The sequence below is a fragment of the Lactuca saligna genome, chromosome 7, assembly GCF_052625555.1.
Source record: "Lactuca saligna cultivar CGN05327 chromosome 7, ASM5262555v1, whole genome shotgun sequence".
Taxonomy (NCBI): Eukaryota; Viridiplantae; Streptophyta; class Magnoliopsida; order Asterales; family Asteraceae; genus Lactuca; species Lactuca saligna.
The window spans coordinates 42,044,661-42,068,491 of NC_136423.1; positions in this window are offsets into that span (position 1 = coordinate 42,044,661).

Here is a 23,831-nt window from a genome sequence, read left to right on the forward strand (position 1 = left end):
TCTAACCACCTCTTTTGCGTGATTATGGAAATCACGGTGTAAAAGTTATAGTTGTAATCCAAAACTCATGTGTGTGTGCATGTATGTATGTATGTATGTATGTATGTATATATATATATATATATATATATATATATATGTGTGTGTGTGTGTGTGTGTGTAAAAGTTTGGTATGTCACGAATGAATTATGTTGCATTGTGAAATGATTTTGTGCGATTAACAAACTTACTTAAATTACTCATGACTTTTAAAATGTGAATGATTCTTTTAGTTAATCTAACATTACAACTTATATCAAACCATCGTTTCTGATAAACCGACTAACCAAGGGCTTGCTCATATAGAAATTTCATAAAATGAAAACCGAAATCTTTTTATGGGAATGAAGGCGTGGTGGGATTTTTTTGGAGCGAACTTAAGTAGCTCATGATTATGGATTATTGTCCCCATGAAGAGATGAAGAAACTAAAGCAAGAACTATGGAGCTTGACGATGAAGGATGCTGATATAGCTGCATATACCAACCGTTTTAATGATCTCGTGACCCTGTGTCCTGGAATGGTAACCTTGGAATACCCGAAGATTGAGAGATATATTTGGGGGCTTGCTCACCTTATACAAGGTCTAGTTACTGCTTCTAAGCCAACGACCTTCGGCAGTGCTAAACGACTGGACTTTAGTATGACAAATAAGGAGATACGACATGGCGCAATGGTTCAAAAGGTTGAACTTCTAAAGATTAGGAGTAATAAGAGGAAGTTCGGGAGAGACTCGATGGTAAAGGTAAAACAACCAGCTCAGAAGAGACCTGAAATGGTGAAGGCGTATGTTGTTACTCCGATGAACACAATTGATGCTACAACCCCAAGATCATATACGAGAAATAAACCTAAGTGGAACCAATACCATTACTATCATACATGAGCTTGTTGGGTATGTAGTAATTATGCTAGGAAGGGCCACCTTGCTCAGAAATGCAAGTCCCTAGTGTCTATATGTAACGACCCAAATTCTCATCGGTCATCAAGGTTAGCTTCTGTTACTTGGAAACTAATTTTCCTTAGTGAATTTGTTTCTTTTATGATTAAAAAAAGAACAATAATATTGATAAATAAATAAATGTTATTTTATACCAAATAATTTATGTTGGGGGTGTATAAGATATTTCTAATAAAAAAATGGCTTTTTATGAGTTGAGGGGTTAAGGTGTCATTTATAAAAATCTAATTTGTCAAGATTCTAAGGTTAGGATGGAAGGATTTAAAAATTGATTTATGAGGGTCCAATAGGCAAATTTGTGGTATGACCCCCAAGGAGGAGGATCAATCCTCCTCCATATGTCCATTCTTCCCATGTGTCGAGTAGAAAAGAAAAAAATGATTGGCATCATTATGTACTTTGACTGATCCTAGTCCAAAAAAAAGAAACTGAACCTTCTCTTGAGAGGGTGATTGTACGATGCAAGCAGCACAGAGGGAAAAAAATGAACGTGTGTTTGGGAGAGGAGGCATCAATGATCAAAGAAGGAGGGGAAGGGAAGTGAAACCTCTCTCAATTATTTCTAGAGGGAAAAAGGAGGCGGTGATTTTGGCCAAGGGTTGGTAAATAAATCATCTTCTAATCTCTTTGTGTGTTTACATGTCAAATTCCTTGTCAATTGAGATTATGGTTGTCAATTCTCTCCCTAATTGATGATCATAATCTCATCGTCTTCTTCTTAGGAACCTTTGAAGCTTCATATGGTGAAATTTCACTTGTGTTGGGTGTTTATGATGGCTCAATTGCTGTCAAAATTTCTTATGAACACCTTCAATAAGTTTATTGTTCAAGTTCATATTTTGATCAAAGTTTTGGAGTCTCAATCCTTGTTGTTGATTTTTAAAACTTATGTTAACTTCCACCACGAATCAAGTGAATATTTTAATAATCCTCAAAACAATCTCTCAAAATCCTTCCATGAGACTTGGTGGTGGAAGAAATCCAAATTCCTATTTGTGCAACCTACTTTACTTTCCACCAAATGATATGTACCTTGATGAGTAGGTTGTGATTGGAATTGTTATTTATATTATTTGACATGTTACTTCTGTTAAGAAGTTATTTTTTTTACCTTTATGGGTGTTTTTAGTGATGGCTTAATGGGTTAAATGGTCAAAAAGTCTTTCAAACCTATAGCTGGAAATTGCAAGAAATTGTCGAATATGCCACTGTATTGGATAAATTATAGAAAAATAACCAGGAGTTGGATTAATGATCCGTAAATTCTCAAAGTTCGAATTTTGGGTCTAGTTTGTTCATGAATTTTTCTTGGATCTTCTGTTGCATTTAACTTAGGTGAATTCGCCTTTTTCTCCAGCTAGACAGAATTTAGCTGCATTGATAGACAGTTTTGTAAAAATCATATAAAATTGTAGAAAATTATTTTGGACCTTTAAAAGTACTTTATGTAAAACTAACAATATGAGATTCTATATAAAATAATAATATAAATTATAAAGGTCCCAAGGGTACTAAAACAAATCTAAACATGTAGCTGTTTTGTGTCCAAAACTAGGAACTTTGCTTATTTGTTGATTTATGTGTGGGTTATGGATTTGTCAACTTTAGCATTGTAGAACTACAATAACATTTTTATTTATATTGTAATATGGGCAAGGGTGATACTTCAACCTTCAGAAGACTTGAAGTGTGAGTTGGTCACATCTTTGGCAAAGGTGAGTCAACTTTTGTGGTTTTTAAAAGTACATTGTTATGAGTATCACATATCTTATATGGAATGAGATGAACCTTGTAATATAGGATGTATGTGCCCTTTTGATGATTTAGTATTGTTCCATTAATGTTGAAATACATTATGTGTAATGGTATCTAGGATGTTGCATGCTAGACTCCTCTTTATTTGATGTGAGATGTGCGCTAGGATCATGCTAGATTGAGTGATGCGTATGAAAACTATGTGATGTGAGCATGTTAATACTTGTTTGAAAATATTTGTTTAAGATGTTTTAGGACAAGCATGCTAGTGTTGTATAATCATTTTTGAAGTGTTGTGAATGAAAGTAGTGTGTGATGTAAAATGTAATAACTTCATAAAATTACATGTTTGCATGAAAAGAACCCTTAAAGAGGTAATATGTTAATAACAGAAAATTCATAGTATTTACATGATTACTTGAAAGGGTAAAAGTGCAACTACTTATTTAATTAATCATTATAAAATTAAAAAGGGGAACACACTAGTGGGGTAAATGGTAGTAACCTATTCATAGGTATATACCCTATCCGGATATTATGATGGCCTTGTGGATTGAAAGATACCTATAGGATAAAGAGCTTAAGCCAACCTTGATGCCAAATCGTTTTTCTAGACAACCACTCAGGACATGGTCCTGGTGCACCTTGGTATACCGGGACTGGAGTGATGTTGGTCAAGTGGTAGGACTGGCGCAAACATCACGTGGGAATTAAGAGGTGTAACTTGTTGGAATTGGCACCGCTCATACCAATCCTTAACGATAACACATGTATACGTATGTGAAACGTCGGAGTAGCAAACAAAACACACTGGGAGCAATGATTACGGGTGAGATTCTCACCTCACGTAGTGCATTGGGTCATGACGGTCACGTTAGTAGCAAACGGGGTCTTGCCTTAAGGGTTTTGCGGTGAAAAAATAGACCCTAACTAGGAGGTATTAATTTAATAATTACAACGATGGTGAGAGGTGGGTAATTGTTAATGTAAAGTGGAGAAACAAAATATTATATATTAATATTTAAGTGGCGAATCGATAAAATAAAATTAGTTACAACGACGTTGAGGAGAGTAAATAATAAAAGAAGCTCCAAAAGAAGAAATAAAATAAATTGAGATAAACATGTGTTTGTTATGTGGTGTGATATTATATGTCTTGCTTATGAGTCTTTGATTGTGTGTGGAGATTCTTTGTGAAGCCATTTATGATATGCGTGTTCTCTTAACATTGTATTAGATAGAATTACATAGCTTATGCTAACACTTGTTCTTTTCTTATTGGTTTTTATGCATTGGAACAAGTAGCTTGATTTGATGCCTTGGTGAGGAAGGGAACCACTTGTTAGCTTTATTTAGTATCTTTAATTATGATACCATTTGGACATGTTGAGTTTTTCATCATTATGTTTTTGTGAACTTTAAATTTTGATAGGTTTGTTTTAACATGAAAGTAACATTGGTGATGTTTTGAAATAATTATAATAAGTTTTCCGCAACGTATTCTGTTAAAGAAATGTTTTAAAAAATAAAAAAATTGGGTGAAAAATCTCATTGTTACACTATGTCAGCACCTATTGTGAATCAAGGAACTGCAACACCTACTAGGAATAGAACTTGCTATGAGTGCTGAGAAGTGGGGAGTTTTACGAAAATTTCCTAAAGTTAAATGGAAATGTCAGAGGGAGGGAATTTGTCATATGAGCCAGGGATTACGTTTAAGATCCTAATATGGGTAGCGTATGTTCCTAATTAACAATCTCTATGCAAATATGCTTTTTGATTCTGGTTCCGATAAAATGTGTATTACTCCTAAGTTTAGGCAATTATTGAACCATCCCACTAGTAAAATTAGGGAAGCTTATATAGTAGAAATGGCTAATGGCCAAATTGGTAGTACTCAATAAGTATTATAGAATTGTACCGTAACATTAAATAATCATACCTTTCACGTCAACCAAATACCTATGATCATCGGAAGCTTTGATGTCATAATAGGCATGGATTCGTTATCCCCTCATCATACCGAGATTCTATGCTTCGAGAAAGCAGTACATTTTCCGTTAAAGAACAACAAATCATTAGTTTTCTATGCAGAAAAACCTAGTAAGAACCTTAGGATTATTTCCTATACGAAGGTCAGGATGTAACGACCGTAGATCCGGCTAGTCAAATTAGAGACAATGAACGTCAAAATGAGTTTTTTTATGGAATACTATTTATAAGGATTAATATTAACCAAGTTGTATTATATGTTACAAGGGTTCCGTACATATAAAGAACTCCAAAATCCGAGTTATAACGAACAAGTTATGGCCCGTCGAAGTTTTTCGGCAAAACCGACATGACATCGGGAGACATAAATAGTAAATTTACAATGGAGGACTTTTAGCCTTATAAATTTAAACAAAATTTGTAGTGAACTTTAAACCAAGAACATACAAAAAAGAACGTCCAAATCTGACTTCATATGAGGAAGTTATGAATTTTCTAAGATTTTGCATAACAGTGCACGACCCGAAACTCGAATTTTAGTTCGAGCGGTTTTTTATTACACGACATAAATGAGAGTTGAATATCTCACTAATAGGAACTCAACGGTAAAAATATAGATGAAAACGGAGTCCGTATGAATAAGTTACGAATTTTTCGCGGTCATTTAACAGTCTAATCTCCTCCTACTGTTAAATTTAATATCGGTCTAGAATTAGCCGATGGAGTCTAAATGAAAGCTGTAGATCTTGTTTTTACCTACGCTTGGAAAGAAAGAACATTGAAAACCAAGCTCGTATGCGAGATTTATGATTTTTCTAAGTCAGGAGGGTGCTATGCGATTTTGGGTGACGTGGCGCGATCACAGTCGTTGCTTTCTCTCCAAGGAAAGCCATCAAATGATGACACATGGCATTAAATTGGCGAGTAAGTGGACTGAATCAGCGATTCCATCAGGAATTTAGCCTATAAATAAGAGTGTCGGGTTCCCTTATTTCCTCACCCCTCAACCCTCTTCTTTCTTTCTCTCTCTCTCTCTCTCTCTCTCTCTCTCAGCTCCCTAACCCCCATAAAGTCTAGGTAAACCCCCTAGCACCCGAAGGAAGCCCCGAGAAAAGAGTCTTTCAGCTCAGAAACTCTGCTCCGGTAGAGCCTGGTTTCCGAGAAAACCGGTTGTAACTAAGTTATGCCTAACCAATCTTTAGTATAGCTGATGTTTTAATATAGTAATGTTATAGGACCTTATGATGAGTATTTAGGCTATTATTATGAGTTATATAAGTGTCGTTATAATGTATTTTTAACCACTCATGGTACGGGAAATCTGGTTTAAAGGGACGCATAGGGTTGTTGGATTTCAGAAGTGTTATGTACCAGAATGGTCCTACTCTCTGGTGTTTTATGTCTGTCCCCTATTTGTATATAATGGTTGAGAAATATTGTTCCATGCTTATATAATAGTAATAATAGCAATACTATTAATTAGTGTCGGTGAATATTAGACTAAACGCTAGTGGCAATGATACTAGGTTTTGTCAAAGGAAAATTGTGTTAAGAGTAACGAAGTGTTGTCCGAGTGCCGAGTCACCACCTTTTCAAGTGAGTGCATAGTCTCTTTCATGAACATGATTTTAATATAAGTATTAATTAAAGTATTAAATATCTATCAAAGAATTAAATATTTGTTAAAGAGTTTACATGTGAGTGCATATTCCCTTTCATGAACATGATTTTAATACAAGTATTAATTAAAGTATTAAATATTTGTTAAAGAGTTAAATATCTGTTAAAGAGTTTATGTGTGAGTGCATAGTCCCTTTCATGAACATAATTTTAATACAAGAATTAGTTAAATTATTAAATATCTGTCAAAGAGTTAAATATTTGTTAAAGAGTTTATATGTGAGTGCATAGTCCCTTTCATGAACATGATTTTAATACAAATATTGATTGAAGTATTAAATATATGTTTATGTGCGAGTTATTTGATGTTGCCTGAAATACATGTTAAAGAACATACTTGATTACATATGATGATTTAGGATAAAGAGTAAACCTAAATTAGTTATGGGGAATATTGGGTAGTATCTTCTTATGAGTACGAGAGAGTTATACACAAAGAATAGAACTTTAAAATATGTCATTGATCCGGGTGCCTGGATTAGAGATAGTCGTTGTACCTAGTCCAAGAGTATGGATTGGACATAGTCAATTGTCATTAATCCGGGAGTATGGATTAAGACATAGTCAACTGTCATTAATCCGGGAGTATGGATTAAGACATAGTCAGTTATCCTTAGTCCAAGAGTATGGATAGGACATAGTCAAATGGCAGTAATCCGGAAGTATGGTTTAAGACATAGTTAATTGTCCCTAGTCCGAGAGTATGGAATGGGCACAATTATTGATCCGGGAGTATGGATTAGATATACCCAGCCCGGGAGTATGGATCAGGGAAAGAGGTTAATTTTAGATCCGAGAGTATAGATCTTGTTGTTGTGAGGATCGGGGGGGGGGGGGGGGTAAGGTTGCTTATATATGGTGAAATTGTATATTTTGTGAGTTCTAAAATATATATATGATACAACATTGTGGAATTGAAATCCCTATGTACTCACCGGGTTTCCTAACCTGACCCACTCAGTTTATTTGTATCACAGGTGTCGATACGAAGCTACATTACACTGAGAGACTAAGGAGATGTAGATCACTAGTGTAAATGAATGTAAGGTTTGTTTATGCTTATGTTTCTGTATTGACGATGCCATCCCACTATTTTAAAAAGGAATAAAATACATTTCTTCGGAAATTATTTTATGATATATTTATCATGTTTTTCTGGGAACAAATTCCGGAACATATTTCTTTAAAAGATACTCTAATTTTTAAAATAAAGCATAATCGAATCGGTCTTTTCTAGCCGTGAAAATGGGGATGTCACACAGGAACTTCCTATAGAAAAAGTGTTACACCTTCTTAGCCTACGTTGTTGATAAAAGGAAAAACATAAAGAGATCAAGGATGTACCTCAGGTGTGTAAATACCCTGATGTATTCCCTGAGTATCTACTCGGGTTACCACCATCAGGTCAAGTCGAATTTTGAATTGTTCTAATTTCAGGAGAGGCACCAATAGCAAAGTCTCCTTATAGGTTGGCACCATCTAAGATGAAAGAGCTCTACAGCCAACTACAACAACTTCTTAACAAAGGTTTTATCAGAACAAGCTTCTCTGCTTGGGGAACGACGATGTTGTTTGTCAAAAAGAAGCATGGATCTTTTCGAATGTGTATCGACTACCAAGAATTGAATAAACCGACCATTAAGAATCAATACCCACTTCCCAGAATAGATGATCTCTTTGATCAACTTCGAGGATCCAGTTATTTCTCGAAAATCGATTTGAGATTCGGATATCATCAACTTAGAATTTTAGATTGAGTGATTTTTAGCCGACACAACATAAACGAGAATTGAAGGTCTCGTCATTAGTAGTGCAACGGTAAAAAGTCTGACGAAAACGGACGTCGGATGGAGAAGTTATGAATTTTTAACGGATTTTCCTTTCCCGGTCTGTTAAAATTAATAATATTAAAATTAAAATCAAAATTAGCCGACGAAGTCTAAACGAAAGTTGTAGAGCGTAATTTTAGCTACGCGTGCATATAAAGAACGTCAAAAACGGAGCTCGTATGCGAAAATTATGGAGTTTTGAAGTTTTGGCGCGAAAACCGAGAAATTTCGCATAGGTGGCTTCGGCCACGTCACCTCGCTTAAAAGATGCCACGTGTCCGAAATTGGTGAGTCATGTGAGCCACGTGTTGGATTCTGATTTGACCGAAGGGAGGTCCAGTCTGAGGCTCGCATGTGGACCGAACCTCACACCCTAGCTCCGAGCCTTGCACATGGTTATTACTCCGCGGTCCAATCAACGAGTGCCACCGAGACTCTCGCATGTGCTGACCACCTGCGCACCGGAGCTGACGTCGGACACACGCCTCGGTCCAATAAGAAGCTGCCAGCAAGCCTTCGCACGCGTAACCCACGTGTGAGCCCTCCCTTGCGAGCCTCAGATCTTCGCCACCTGGAGGCTTCTCATCCGTCCGATCAGAAGCCTCGCCCTATATATAGAAGGGTTCGAGACCTCCCGGGTAACTTTGAAGAATTATCAATTTTAACCCCCTAAACCCATATTTCTTTCATCTTAACATCCCGTAAAGCCCCAATATTGATTGTAAAGCCCAAAATACTCCACGAAGTGCCCGAGAAACCCGGAAAATTTATCTTTTCGGTTTCGAAGCTCTACCTTCGCAGAGCCCGGTTTTCAAGAAAACTCCCGATTTTCAACGACGAAAGTCATATTTAGAGCTGAAGTACTGCCCAAATCAATATTTTAGCCCCCGGTTATTTCACGGTGAGTTTAATATATAGAAATAATTGTATGTTATGTGTTATATGTGCTACGTGCTTTTCAGTGTTATTATTCCGGGTTATTTTCCCGGGTTATTTTTATTTGCTATTTTTAATAGCAAAGAAATACCTTTGACCATGTGATCAGTGAAAGGACTTAGATTCACGTTGGTATTGGTATGTAGCCTTTGGCCATGTGGAACATGTCTCCGTAAGAGAATGAATTCTATTCTATGGTAGTGGCAGAAGGTTAGACAGGGCTATAAGCCTGAAATCTACTGAAATGTTAATCCGAAGTTGTATATCTTCTGTGCCGTTTGGGCTAAAGCTTTATTGATATATATCAAGCATGGAAATTTTTATGTCTCATCGATTGTATATCTTTAAATCAAATCAATGATTGATATGGAATGTTTGTCACATGATTCACATATGCCCTTGTTGTTCCTTGTTCCTCTTTGATTCTGCCCTATTAAAGTATATATATATGGCATAACGTTATATTGTATCTATTATTGAACTCACTAAGCGTCACCGCTTACCCTCTCGATGTTTAACAAATTGAAGGAGATAAACATCCAGTATAGTTATATACTGGTAGAAGATTTTTGAATAGTTTGAAACTATTGTATCGATAGAAGCTTATGAATAGTTGGAAACTATTGTATTTTGCACTCCCATATGTATAAAACTATAGAATTCTGAGAAGTTATGTAATATATAACACTTTAAAATAGTCGGTTTGTATCCAGTAGTTTGTAATCTCTTTATCAATGTAAAATAGTGGTTTCATGAATATGCAAGTAGCATGTTTTGGAGTAACTATATTGTCTAGTATGAAAGTTTAGGTCTTTCATAAATACGAAAGTTAGGGTCTTTCAATACTTCATGAACCGAATTTAGGTTTAGAAGTTTGGTGACACCAGGGAACTATTCATGGACAAGTCTCATAAGACAATATACTCCATTCATACCAGAGTAGAAAAAATGCACTTAGACTTTAAGAGTCTTTATTGGTAACCAAACACAAAGGTAGGCATTGCTATGTATGTGAGAAAATGTTTGACTTGCTAAAAGGTCAAGGCAGAGCATTAAAAGCCCTCGAGATTGTTACAACAACCATATATTCTTGATTGGAAATGGGAACGGATTTCAATGGACTTCGTAGCGAGACTACCCAAGACATCTAGTAGCTACGACACTATATAGGTAGTGCTCGATAGATTGACCAAGTGTACCCACTTCCTACCAATTAAGGAGACAAATAAAATGGAGAAGCTAACTAGGAAGTACCTTGAAGAAATAGTGTGGTTGCATGGGGTACCATTATCCATTATCTCAGCTAGAGATAGTAGATTCACTTCTCGATTCTAGTGAAGCCTACATAAATCTCTTGGTACTCGCTTGTATATGAGCACAACCTATTATCCTTAGACTGACGGTCAAAGCGAAAGAAGAATTCAGATGCTGGAGTATATGTTTAGAGCCTATGTAATAGATTTTGGAAGTGCATGGGATCGTCATCTATCCTTGATCGAGTTCTCATACAATAATAGCTATCACACTAGAATTAGGGTTGCACCTGTAACATCCATAAATTTTACGCCAAATTTAAACTTTTTCAATCATAAATAAAAACCAAATAGCATTGTTTACAAAATGTTTTCAAATCATTTTCCATCAGAGTGTCCCAAAAATCATAACATAAGGATGAGGAGCGGTACAGTCATGCCTTCGCCTTTCCATGATCTCATGAAGTACCTGAAACAATAAACTAAAAATTGTATGCCCGAGGGCTTAGTGAGCTACCCCCCAAAATACCAATACCACACTAACAATACCATATCAGTAATAATCAATCAATCAACATGCATACCGGGCCATCAGCCTGACTGGACCGCCCTACCGGGCCTACAGTCTGTCTGTATCTATCCCGAGCCTTCGGCATAACCGGTCCACCACGTGGGCCTACAGTCTCCCCGGACCGCTCATAGGGTATATTGGCCTTCAGCACAAAGCAGGACCGCCTCAACCCAACCACAAGCAAATAACCATGTGCGCATACTATCATATACTGGCATATATAAATATCAAACATATCTATCTCACTGATCATCAATCATAGAATTCTCCTGTATCTAGAGTACCGACCTAGCAGGTCACTAACATACCAATCCCTACGGATCATAAGAGCATAACATACTGTCTACCCTAATTCCGATCTAACATATCACAACCACATGTAGCATACCATAACAATAACAACTAAAGGGCCAACCTTGGTGCCATAGACCTTATTGATATAATGAGGATAACTCACCTCACAGATGTCGACTCAAAAGGTAAACTCCAACTCTCGGATCACTTGACACAGGCTCCACCACCTATCAGCATAGTACAAGATACTCATAAGTCCTTAACCTTAAAAGGTACTCCATAACCCACTAGTTAACCCCGGGTCAAAGTCAAAGTCCTTAGTCAAGGTCAATAGTCCATGTTGACCTTAACTCGCCAAGTACCCTTGGCTACTCGCCGAATTCCTTGACACACAGTCCAACCTGCCGAGTCATCGGGGTGACTCGTCGAGTTCCTTCGATTCTCAATCAAATTTTAAGGCCACCCATCGAGTTTCCTCCTTGCAACTCGATGGATACACACACATACATATCATGGAGAAAACTCACCCGACTCGCCGAGTTGTTGTTCAACTCATCGAGTTTATGGCAATCTTCATCGGACTCACCGAGTTATTCATCCAACTCGTCGAGTTCACAGCCATCTTCATGTGACTCGCCGAGTCAACCTTGCGACTCGCCGAGTCCATTCAGTCCTTTTTCCATACAGACCTATTTTGAGCCATGCAACGACTCCAACTCACAGATCCAAGCTTCAAGGGAATGCTTATCACGTAAAGTTACAAACTTTACGTACATGCATGGCTTTAAGGGCTCCAAATGCCAATTCTAAGTTCTTAATGGGGCTTCATGCTCAAGAGGGACCTTAATAATGACCAAAACTGAAACTTTATGCTTCTAGGGTCCAAAGAGGGTCCAGATATGAAGTTACAACCTCAGATATAGTCCATAGCTTATCTTTCCAACTTATTATCTCACCCAAAAACCCTAAACTCAACCAATAGAAGAGATTCAAAAGGAAAAAGGTGATGTTGATACCTCCAGAAGATGATAAATGGGATAAGAGTTGATTCCCACACTCTACTAGCTCCAATATCCTTCTCCCCCAAGCCTTCTCCCTCTAAAGATTCTATTTTCAAGCTTCAAACACATAATGGGCACACACACACACAGACACATATTAGGTTTAAGGGGCTCTCAAAGACTGCAAAGAGGCCAAAGGAGGCCAAGGCTCCTTTAAATAGAGGTACAAAGCCCGAAATTTAGGGTTTCATCTGCCAGCTCCTACTCGTCGAGTCCCAATATGGACTCATCGAGTAGGTTACTTAACACGCGATCCCACCCCGCTGCTACTCGACGAATAGGTCAAGAAACTCTTCGAGTAGAGCTTAACCCAATGAATCTTATTTAGACAATACCTAAGAATCGAGACGTTACAACACCATTTGAATCTCTCTATGGTCGAAAGTTCCGAACACCGATTCATTGGGTAGAAGTCGGTGACACAAAATTAGCAAAGGAAATTACATAAGACACCTTGCTAACCGGCTGAGAGATCATCCATGAGACCAATGAGAAGATTGTGTAAATCAGAGAGCATTTGAAGATTGCTCGTAGACAACATATTTTTGTTGTTGTTTGATGGAAATCTATAGAATTCCAAGTTAGAAATAAGGTAATGCTGAAGGTCTCTCCTTGGAAAAGAGTCATAAGATTTGGAAAGCATGGTAAGCTTAACCCAAGGCATATAGGACTATTTGAGATTACTTCAACAGGGGGAGAATGTGACAACTGAAGAAATTACTTCAACAGGGGGAGAATGTGACAACTGAAGAAAACATGTCACTGTCCACCGTTAGGGATTAGTTTAGACACATAAAATATGGTTGTAATGTAAGTACTACATTATGTTGATAAATACATTCAAAGACATCCTCACATATATGAAAAATGTGACAAATACACTCAAAAATAGGTGTATGAAAGGTCATGCCATCTTAAGATCTGGTTAACATATTCGAGAAGTACACGACAATGTGATTCCAAAAATATAAACTTTGTAAAAATCTAAGTTTGTACGAGAAACTTATGTTTATTACCCGAAATAAAATTCAACCGCTTAAGTAATTTTTACAACATAAAAATAGTACGAAGAAATTGGCTAAACTTCAGATAATGCCACAAAAAGTAAAGTCATAATACTCCTCGATGTAACAATTTTCAGACAAAAAATGTTGAGATCGGAGCCCGTATGGGAAAGTTATGATTTTTATAAAATCATTTATGGTTACCCGTTAGGCCAAAAGATGGAAGTCAAAATTTGTGAAAACAACCTAAATGAGAGTTGTAGTACTAGTCGAGAGAATTGCATGGGTATAAAGAGGGTAACGGACGGAGCTCGCACGTAAAAGATATATATTTTACAAAATCTTTTTTGTGCATGCCAGGCACGGCATGTGCGGCACGCACACTAACATCATATTCACAAAGATTGAGAATTATGTAGCTAGCCAAGCAAGGGAGTAACATGTGGCAACTCCTTGTAGGAGCCACGAAGCAAATTGTGCGCCGCACACCCAAAAGAATGTGACATGCAGTCCAAAACTTTTTTATAAATATAAGTGATCATAGACTTGCCCTGGACACCTCTCAAGCCTCCCTCTCTCTCTCTGTGTGTGTGTGTGTGTTTGTCTCTCTGTTTGGAGTGCCTCAAGATCACGAGTGGTCTTCGAACCCCCGATCCCTAAGCTACCCTACTTCCACAATATGCACTACTAGGTTGATTCCACGACCGCATTTTAAAAAAGTTTTTCTTAAAAAGTTTTTGCAAGGGGGGGGGGGGGGGGGGCTGGGGGAATACATGTTGATTTGATCCATTATCGATTTTACAAGATATTATTATTACTATTTGTAATATATCAGTAGTATACAAAATACAGGAAACGCTAGGATGATATTATGCATGGTAGTCACACTGCCAAAACTTGAGGAATAATATTATGCCTAGTCGTTATGCTGCAAAAACCATATGATGATACTGATGGGTTTTGTACATAAGAACATTCCTAAGTGCGCATACAAACACTAATGCTTGGATCTAGGTTTCTCTATAAAACATTCTTTGAATCCAAGGCTTCTAATGACTTATTTGGTGTAAAAACAACACAAAAAACAGATCTAGAAACATACCTTTGATGCTCTTGTTTGATCTTATTGTCTTGGAGCTCTAGAGTCACAATTGTTACTCCTCTAATGGATTACAAACACCAACTAGAAAAGAGGATGATTTGAGAGAGAGGAGAGGGGATGGAATTCGACCAGAGTATCCTTACTTTAGAAGATGTGATCGAATTCTCTATCTCATAGGGTCTATTTATACTTATAGACTCCTTAAGGGTTACAACTTAAACCCTAGTTGGATAACTATTACTCAAAGCAATCCAAATCCTTCCAAGATAATGCCTTGGACGAATTTAGGACTTATCCTAGCCTAGAATTCGTCCAACTTTTTACCCAATAAGGATTTACAGTCTAAAGTTTAACTATCAAACAATTGATAGTTTATACCCTATTATTTAATTAATCTCTTTAAGTCACCAAATTAATACTAATTAATCTATGACTTATATTAATCAAATAACTATATTATTATTCCATATTATTAATATCTATTCTCTCATAATAAATTATCCTACCAAGTTTCTATGGTGAAGGCAACCCAAAAGGACCATGCACAATCGGGTTAAATACTTGCCTAATATAGTTGCAGCCTTAGACACTATTCCAACAGTCTCCCACTTGGATAAGTCTAGTAACTATATGCGCAGCTACACTCCGATTTGCAATTGTAGCTCTCAAAGACGCTGTCAAACTCTGGTCTAATCAATCTTGTCCTTTAGATAAGGGATCGTACAGTCCTCTCGATCTCCGATTCATTTGACATAGAACTTAATCGAACACATCAATTCAGTTCTGACCGGGCCCAACACATAAGTCAAATCAAATCATCGAGTGGCCGAGATATCACTTTTTCCTTCAAGGATAAAAGTTACAGATAAACTTTGACTTATATGCATTTACTTATTCATTAACCAACTACACACAACAATGCGTTTTATAACATCGAGTTACCAATGCGTTTTCGCATTATCAATGTACAATCAATTAACCAATAACAAACCATATATCTAGGTGTTAAGACTATATGATATTATCGTCTTGCGATCACCCACTTACTATCACATTCCATAAGGTGATTCCAGCAAGTGCGGGTTTGTTCCAATGCTCAAACCTAGTTCATAAGCACTCATGAACGTTGCAGCAATATTTTGTTATGTCTAACACCATTTAGACACTCTACATACCTATTCATGACAATCTTCATTCATATCTACTTCCAACATATGAACAATTGTGGACTATTTGAACAATTCGATTATTCTTAATAAACTCAATTATTCTGGAAGTCAAAACATGCAAAGTGAAACAATAGTTAAACAATTAACATAAGATAGTAACATTACTTATAAATAAAACTCCTTTATTTAATCATCAAATGTTAATTACATTTATCTATTACACGTTTCTAATACTATCTAATCTATGCTAAAATCATCCTTCAGCCCGATACTCCTAGCATGCTGCAAATGCTTAACCCTACTCAGTCCCTTCGTAAGCGGATCTGCTGGGTTATCTTCCGATGATATTCTCTTCACTACGAGTTGTCCTTCTTCTACACGATGTCTAATAAAGTGATATTTTCTGTTGATATGTCGTGATCTACCATGATCTCTCGGTTCCTTGGTCAAGGCAACAGCTCCCTTATTATCATAGAAAATCTCCATGGGCTCCTTTATGGCAGGTACAACTCCAAGATCACCATTGAAGTTCTTTAGCCATATTACCTCCTTCGATGCTTCGCTCGCTGCGATATACTCTGATTCGCACGTTGAATCAGCTACGGTTTCCTGCTTGGAACTCTTCCAAGTTACTGCTCCTCCATTCAGGGTAAAGACCCAGCCCGACTGCGAACGGTAGTTGTCTCTGTCGGTCTGAAAACTGGCATCACTATACCCTCGCACCTTCAAGTCATCACTCCCTCCAAGGACTAAGAACCATTCCTTCATCCTCCGAAGGTACTTAAGGATATTCATCACCGCAACCCAACGGGCTCTACCTGGATTCCCTTGATATCTACTAACCATGCTCAAAGCAAAGGCTACATCAGGGCGAGTACAAGTCATAGCGTACATGATTGAGCCTACTGCGGAAGCGTATGGAACACGGCTCATTTCAGCTATCTCGGCTTCGGTACTCGGACTTTGAGTCTTACTCAACTTGGCATTGTTTTGTATCAGTAATTCTCCCTTTTTCGAGTTTTCCATACTAAAACGTTTTAGTACCTTCTCTTAGTAAGTGTTCTGACTAAGTCCTATTAGTCTCTTACTTTTTTCTCTTACTATCCTTATTTCCAAAATGTAGGAAGCCTCTCCGAGGTCCTTCATAGCGAAGCACTTCCCGAGCCAGGACTTAACCTCCTGCAGGGTCGGGACGTTGTTTCCTATGAGTAATATGTCATCGACATATAGAACGAGGAAGCTTACTATACTCCCACTGGTTTTGACATATACACACGATTCATCTTCGCTTCGTACAAATCCAAACTCTTTGACTTTCTCATCGAAGCAAAGATTCCATCTGCGAGACGCTTGCTTTAGTCCATAAATGAACTTCTCAAGCTTACAAACTCTATTCGGATGCTTCGGATCCACAAACCCCTCTGGCTGAGCCATGTAAACATCCTCATCCAACTTTCTGTTAAGGAAAGCGGTCTTGACATCCATTTGCTAAATCTTATAATCATGAAATGCGGCAATAGCTAGCATCACTCTAATAGATTTTATCTTCGCAACTGGTGAGAAGGTCTCTTCATAGTCAACTCTGGGAGTTTGAGTAAAGACCTTCGCAACTAATCGCGCTTTATATGTGTGTACCTTTCCATCCATGTCGGTCTTCTTCTTGAAGATCCATTTGCACCCAACGGCCTTACGTTCGGGCACATTGTCAACCAAATTCCAAACTTGGTTATCATACATGGATTGGATCTCGCTATCCATTGCCTCTTTCCATTTTGCAGACTCCGAGCCTGCCATGGCTTCCTTATAGCTATTAGGTTCATCAAGATTTTTTAGTGTACTATCACTAATATACGTGTCCCCTTCGGTAGTAATATGAAAACCATATAACTGGGGTTGAAACCTAACTCTTTCGGAACGTCTAAGAGGTAATGATATGTCAATCGGTTCAACCGGAGTTTCCTCCTCGGGTTGAGCGCCAGTGGTTGAGGTTCCTTCATCTATCGACTCTTGAATCTCTTCAGGATCGATTTGCCTCCCACTGTCTCCTTGGCCTATGAGTTCTCGCTCTCGGAAAACTCCTCTCCTCGTGTCAGAGACAACATTATCCTTCGGTCTATAGAAGAGATATCCAAAGGATTTCTACGGGTAGCCGATGAAAATACATCGCTCACTACGAGGTTCGAGCTTGTCGTGAGTATCTCGTCTTACGAAAGCCTCGCAACCCCAAACCTTGATATGTGCTGACGAAGGAGCTTTCCCCGTCCACATCTCGTGAGGTGTTTTGGCAACCTTCTTAGTAGGGACGCGGTTAAGGATATGGGCGGCAGTCTCTAAGGCATACCCCCAAAAAGAGATAGATAGCAAAGCACGACTCATGATAGAGCGAACCATGTCCAACAAAGTTGGATTACGCCTTTCTGCCACACCATTCAATTGTGGTGTCCTAGGTGGCATCAATTGTGAAACTATTCCACACTCCTTGAGATAATCGTGGAATTCAAGACTTAGGTACTCTCCTCCTCAATTGGATCGAAGCATCTTGATCTTCCTGCCCAATTGATTCTCCACTTCATTCTTGAACTCTTTGAACTTTTCAAAAGTTTCTGACTTTTGCTTGATTAAGTAGATATACCCATATGTACTATAGTCATCGGTAAAAGTCACGTAGAAGCGGTTACCATCCTTCGTGGTAGATCTAAACGGTCCACAGACATCGGTATGTATGAGGTCCAATAGACTTAGTCATCTTTCCAAGTAAACATGACTCGCATGTGTCATCTTCCCTAAGGTCGAATGACTCCAACACTTCATCCTTTTGGAGTTGGGCTATGCGTTTCTTGTTGACATGTCCAAGACGACAATGCCATAAGGATGCCTTATCCATACTATTGGAAGAATCCAAGTACAAAACATCATTTCCTAAGTTATAAACAATCATAATAGTTTCATAAATTCCATTACATGGTATAGCTTCAAAGTAAAAGACACCATTTAGATAAGCTAAAATAGAACCATTCTCATTATTAAAAGAAAATATAAAACCTTGTCTAAACAAACCATGAAAAGAAATGATGTTTCTAGCCATTTCTGGCGAATAGCAACAATTGTTCAAATATAAAGATAAACTATTCCTAAGCACTAAAGAATACACTCCAATCTTGGTCACAGGCGACGATCTTCTATTCCCCATGATTAGATTTATTCTTCCATGCTCCACGTCTCTACTTCTTCTTAGTCCCTGCACATTAGAACAAATGTGGTAACCACAACCGATATCAAGAACCCAAGAAGTATTGTGAGAATCATTAGATTTAATTGTATATATACCTACGAAAGATGGCTTGATCTTTCCTTCCTTGATGGCTTGTAGGTATTCCGGGCAGCTTCTCTTCCAATGTCCTATCTTGTGGCAGTGGTGGCACTCTGCCTCCTTCGTGTTGGAGCAGGGCTTAGCGGGATCAACTTTGGTTCCACTAGAAGAGGCACCATCTCGGGCTTTCACCTTGCGATGGTTCTTTGACGAAGCCTTCCTCTTCTTTCCCTTTCCTTGTCTAATTGCCAAGACATGAGCATCGGACAGATTAGGAGTTGGTGCAACAGACTTGTCCTTGAATTTGCTCTCAGAGACTCTCAAGAGACCTTGGAGTTTGCTTAGGGTGACCTCTTCTTTGTTCATGTGATAGGTCATCCTAAATTGATTGTAGCTCGGAGGCAAAGAGTGAAGCACCATGTCGATCGCCAAGTCTTCCCCAAAGTCAACATTTAACTTGCAAAGGCGGTTGACATACCTTTGCATCTTTTGCAAGTGCACGGTAAGAGATTCTCCATGACCCATCTTAGCGGAAATCATGTTCGTGAAAATCTCATAACGCTCTTGTCTCGCGTTTTGATGGTATCTTTTCAATAAGTCTTGGTGCATTTCATACGGATACATGTCCTCGTAGGACTTTTGGAATTCGGAGTTCATAGTCGCGATCATAATGCAATGCACTTTCGTTGCATCACGCTCGTGAGTTTCGAATGCGGTGATTTCGGCGGGAGTAGCAATTTCGGGGTTGATTTTCTCGAGCTTCTCATCGAGCACATACTCCTTATCCTCATAGCGAGCAATCATGCGAATGTATCTTATCCATTCGCTAAAGTTCGTTCCATCAAAGGTGACCTTTTCACAAAGGCTCATCAAAGTGAAAGAACTCGCAGCAGCATTGTTAGCGTTCGACATCTACATATGGAATGGACAAAGATAGATTAGAATATGAATCCCTAAAATTCACCCAATAAGAAATTAGGGCTAGGATCCAACAACAATATTTACACATTAGAAAAGGGATGCCGTAATCTAATATGCAAACAATTTGAAGGTAAGTGAATGACGATTCACTAATTCTCCACCATGAAAAACATAACGTTAAGTCCTAAATGTATTGAGAATTCCTAGGTTCGAATGAGATTCATTGAAACTTTTCAATGGCATGTTTAAATCTCGATATGCCCCTATCGTTTGTGACTGGGATACCGAGGATCACAAAGCGGGGGTGAATTACCATGCAAATTAACATGGTGCCTTCATTGTAACAATCACCTATTCGATGTGCCGGTAAACCACACACGCTCCATCGAACTATGATAAACAATGAATCACCCTTTTCCACGTTCGCTTAGAAGCATTTAGTGTGCCGGTAAACCACACACGCCCCACTAACTTCTTAGCAAGGTGCAAAGTGTAATTTCATGGGATTGCATCAATTCACTTTTCCTAAAGTAACTAAGATTGGGAAATTTTAAGAAAACATGTAGTTACTTTGTATTTCTTATTATACTTTTAATGAGAGGATGAGGTTGCCCTATCCTACCCGTTCGGCTAATGACCCTCCACCAATCAAGCGAGCGGTGGGTGTGAGTGTACACCCATTAAGCGCCATTTTATAGGCCGCAACCTTATACCCACCTTATAGACCGACTTCCTGAATGAGGCCTACTAACGGTAAGACTAGCATTTAAGTTATACACACACACACACACACACACACACATATATATATATATATATATATATATATATATATATATATATATATATATATATATATATATATATATATATATTAATCTTGTAATATTATATTAGTATAGGGTTGTATTTTAAATTTGTAAAATTCTAGGGTTTGAAATTTAAATTGTCTAAATTAAACTTTTAATCACAAAACATAAATTTCAAAAGTTGAGGACAAGTTTTAAACATTTAAAACATAAAGGATCAAATAACAAATAATCTAAATCACATAATTATTTATATTTGATAAATTATTATCATATAAGGAAATCAAATATTTTATTAATTGATAATTATCTTCAATTAGATCAAAAATATAGTCATATATATCACAAAATCGGATTAGGGTTGATCTAATATGATTAAGGTGAGTTTCCATAAGATAAATATGAAAAATCCCATTTTTGGCTAATCCTAACGCTCGGACTCGCCGAGTACACAAAGGGACTCGCCGAGTCAAGCCTACTCACCGAGTCCACTTTGGAACTCGCCGAGTCCATGACTCAGAAACATAGAAATCAAAATTTTCAATTTAGTTTCATACAATCAAGCAACAATTCAATGAAAACCAAGCTAGGCTCTGATACCACTAATGGGTTTTAGCCATAAGAACATTCCTAAGTACGCATACAAACCCTAATGCTTGGATCTAGGTTTCTCTATTAAACATGCTTTGAATCCAAGGCTTCTAATGACTTATTTGGTGTAAAAACATATCTAGAAACATACCTTTAATTCTCTTGTTTGAACTTGTTGTCTTGGAGCTCTAGAGTCACAATTATCACTCCTCTAATGGCTTACAAACACCAACTAGCAAAAAGGATGATTTAAGAGAGAGGAGAGGGGATGGAATTCAACCAGAGTATCCTTACTTTAGAAGATGTGATCGAATTCTCTATCTCATAGGGTCTATTTATACTTGTAGACTCCTTAAGGGTTACAGCTTAAACCCTAGTTGGATAACTATTACTCAAAGCAATCCAAATCCTTCCAAGATAATGCCTTGGACGAATTTAGGACTTATCTTAGCCTAGAATTCGTCCAACCCTTTATTCAATAAGGTTTTAGAGTCTAAAGTTTAACTATCAAACAATTGAAAGTTTATACCCTCTTATTTAATTAATCTCTTTAAGTCACCAAATTAATACTAATTAATCTATGACTTATATTAATCAAATAACTATATTATTATTCCATATTAATAATATCTATTCTCTCATAATAAATCATCCTACCAAGTTGCTATGGTGAAGGCAACCCAAAAGGACCATGCACAATTGGGTCAAATACTTGCCTAATATAGTTGTAGCCTTAGACACTATTCCAACAGATACTATACATGGTAGAAACTCTACTCTAATTTATAATGTTGTACGTAGTCAATATGCTGGCCAATTTCCTAGGATAACATAATTCCTAGATGTTGTGCTGGTCAAACCTTAAGGTAATCATTGTACTTAGTTGTTACTCTTTCTAAATATCCTAAATAAAAAGCATCAACACCATATATATATATATATATATATATATATATATATATATATATATATATATATATATATATATATATATATATATATTCGAATAATTGTCGAAGGAAAGAAAAACAAAAGAAAACTAAAGAATAACAAGAACGATAAAACATATTATAAGGTAAAATAAAGCATGTTAGATGAGGAACGATAATTCATCGTTTAGCTGATTAGTTTTCAGATAACCCCGACCTAATCGCTAAATCTTAAGTGAGCAGGAAAGATATGTATAAATCTATATGTGATTGACACCCCCACTTGTGGTTGCTATCTACAACCCTTAATGGAAAAGTCACAATAGACATAACTTTCTAAAGTACATTACAACGTCTGATGAAGCGTTGTGCATGTAACACCCCGTTCTTAAAACGTTTAATTATGAGTCCCTGAGATTTAAGAGGAAGGGTAATTCTGGTCCTTTTACGGGAAATGGGTTTCATCCGAGAAGGTTTCGGGCTGGTTTATGTTGTTAGAAGCATTGGGCTTCTCGTCACCCTCGCATGAATGTAAAGTTATTTCGGAGCGGGTTTAGAGTAGAGGAGTTGCGGCGTTTGGAAGATGATTATTGTTTATAGTTCTTTGTGGAATAAGTGGAAAAGGTCCCATGCACGCATAAGTTTTACGTTTTGGTTGGGTACGCCCAGCGTAAGCTGGACGTACGCCCATCGTAATGGTGAGAAAGATGCGGGTTGGCTAAGTGAGTACGCCCAGCGTACTCTCAGAAACCCCAAACCCTAATTTGGGGTCAGCCACTATATAAGGAACATGTTGGTTCATACCCTAGCCTCCATAAGCTCATCCTTAACCTCATAAACCCAAGAAACTCATATTCCCTCCATTGTTGGGTGTGTTTAGCCTTTGGAAGCTCATTTTGGCAAAAGAAAGGCTTGAAGGAGAAAAGAGAAGTTGTCAAAGAAGAAGAGGAACTATTGGAGCTTGTAGATCTGAAGAGATACCATCCTTTGGAGCTTGTTTGAGGTACAAAGCTTCTTGCTTGACATTCATATTGTATAGATCCATGTATTGTGAAGCTTTGACACCATTCTTGTCCCAAAAGTCCTCACCTTGTTGCATGTTTCAAGTTGGTCAAGATTATCTGTCCTTTCAGACCTTTGGAGAGGTCTTGAGTGAGAAAAATGAGGTCCTAAGGGCTGTAGTTGTTCCATGTGTGAGATATATAGGTCTTAATGGATTAAGACCTTGGATTAAGAGCTTAAGGACGTCCTAAGTGATAAAGTTTGAGACTTTATGAATTCTAATCATATTTGGCCTGGGGATCTGAAGTTTGGGCTAAAGAGCTTAAGCCATTAAGAGGTTAGAAGGACTTAATGTGTAGCGCAGTTACGCCCCGCGTAACCTTTGATTACTCCCCGTGTAGCGGGCCTGAGCCCCGATCCCCAGTCGCGAATAAGAGTGTACGCCCTGCGTACCAAGGATGGTACGCCCAGCGTACTCCCCCTGAATGGACCTTAATATTGGGCTTTTGAGTTTGGGCTGTTTGTGGGTAGTTGGTTTTTGGACCAAGTCTGGAAATTATGGATAGAGTGTTTTGGGCGCAATTATTGTTATGGACATTAGATCTAGGCCCATTTGGTGAGGT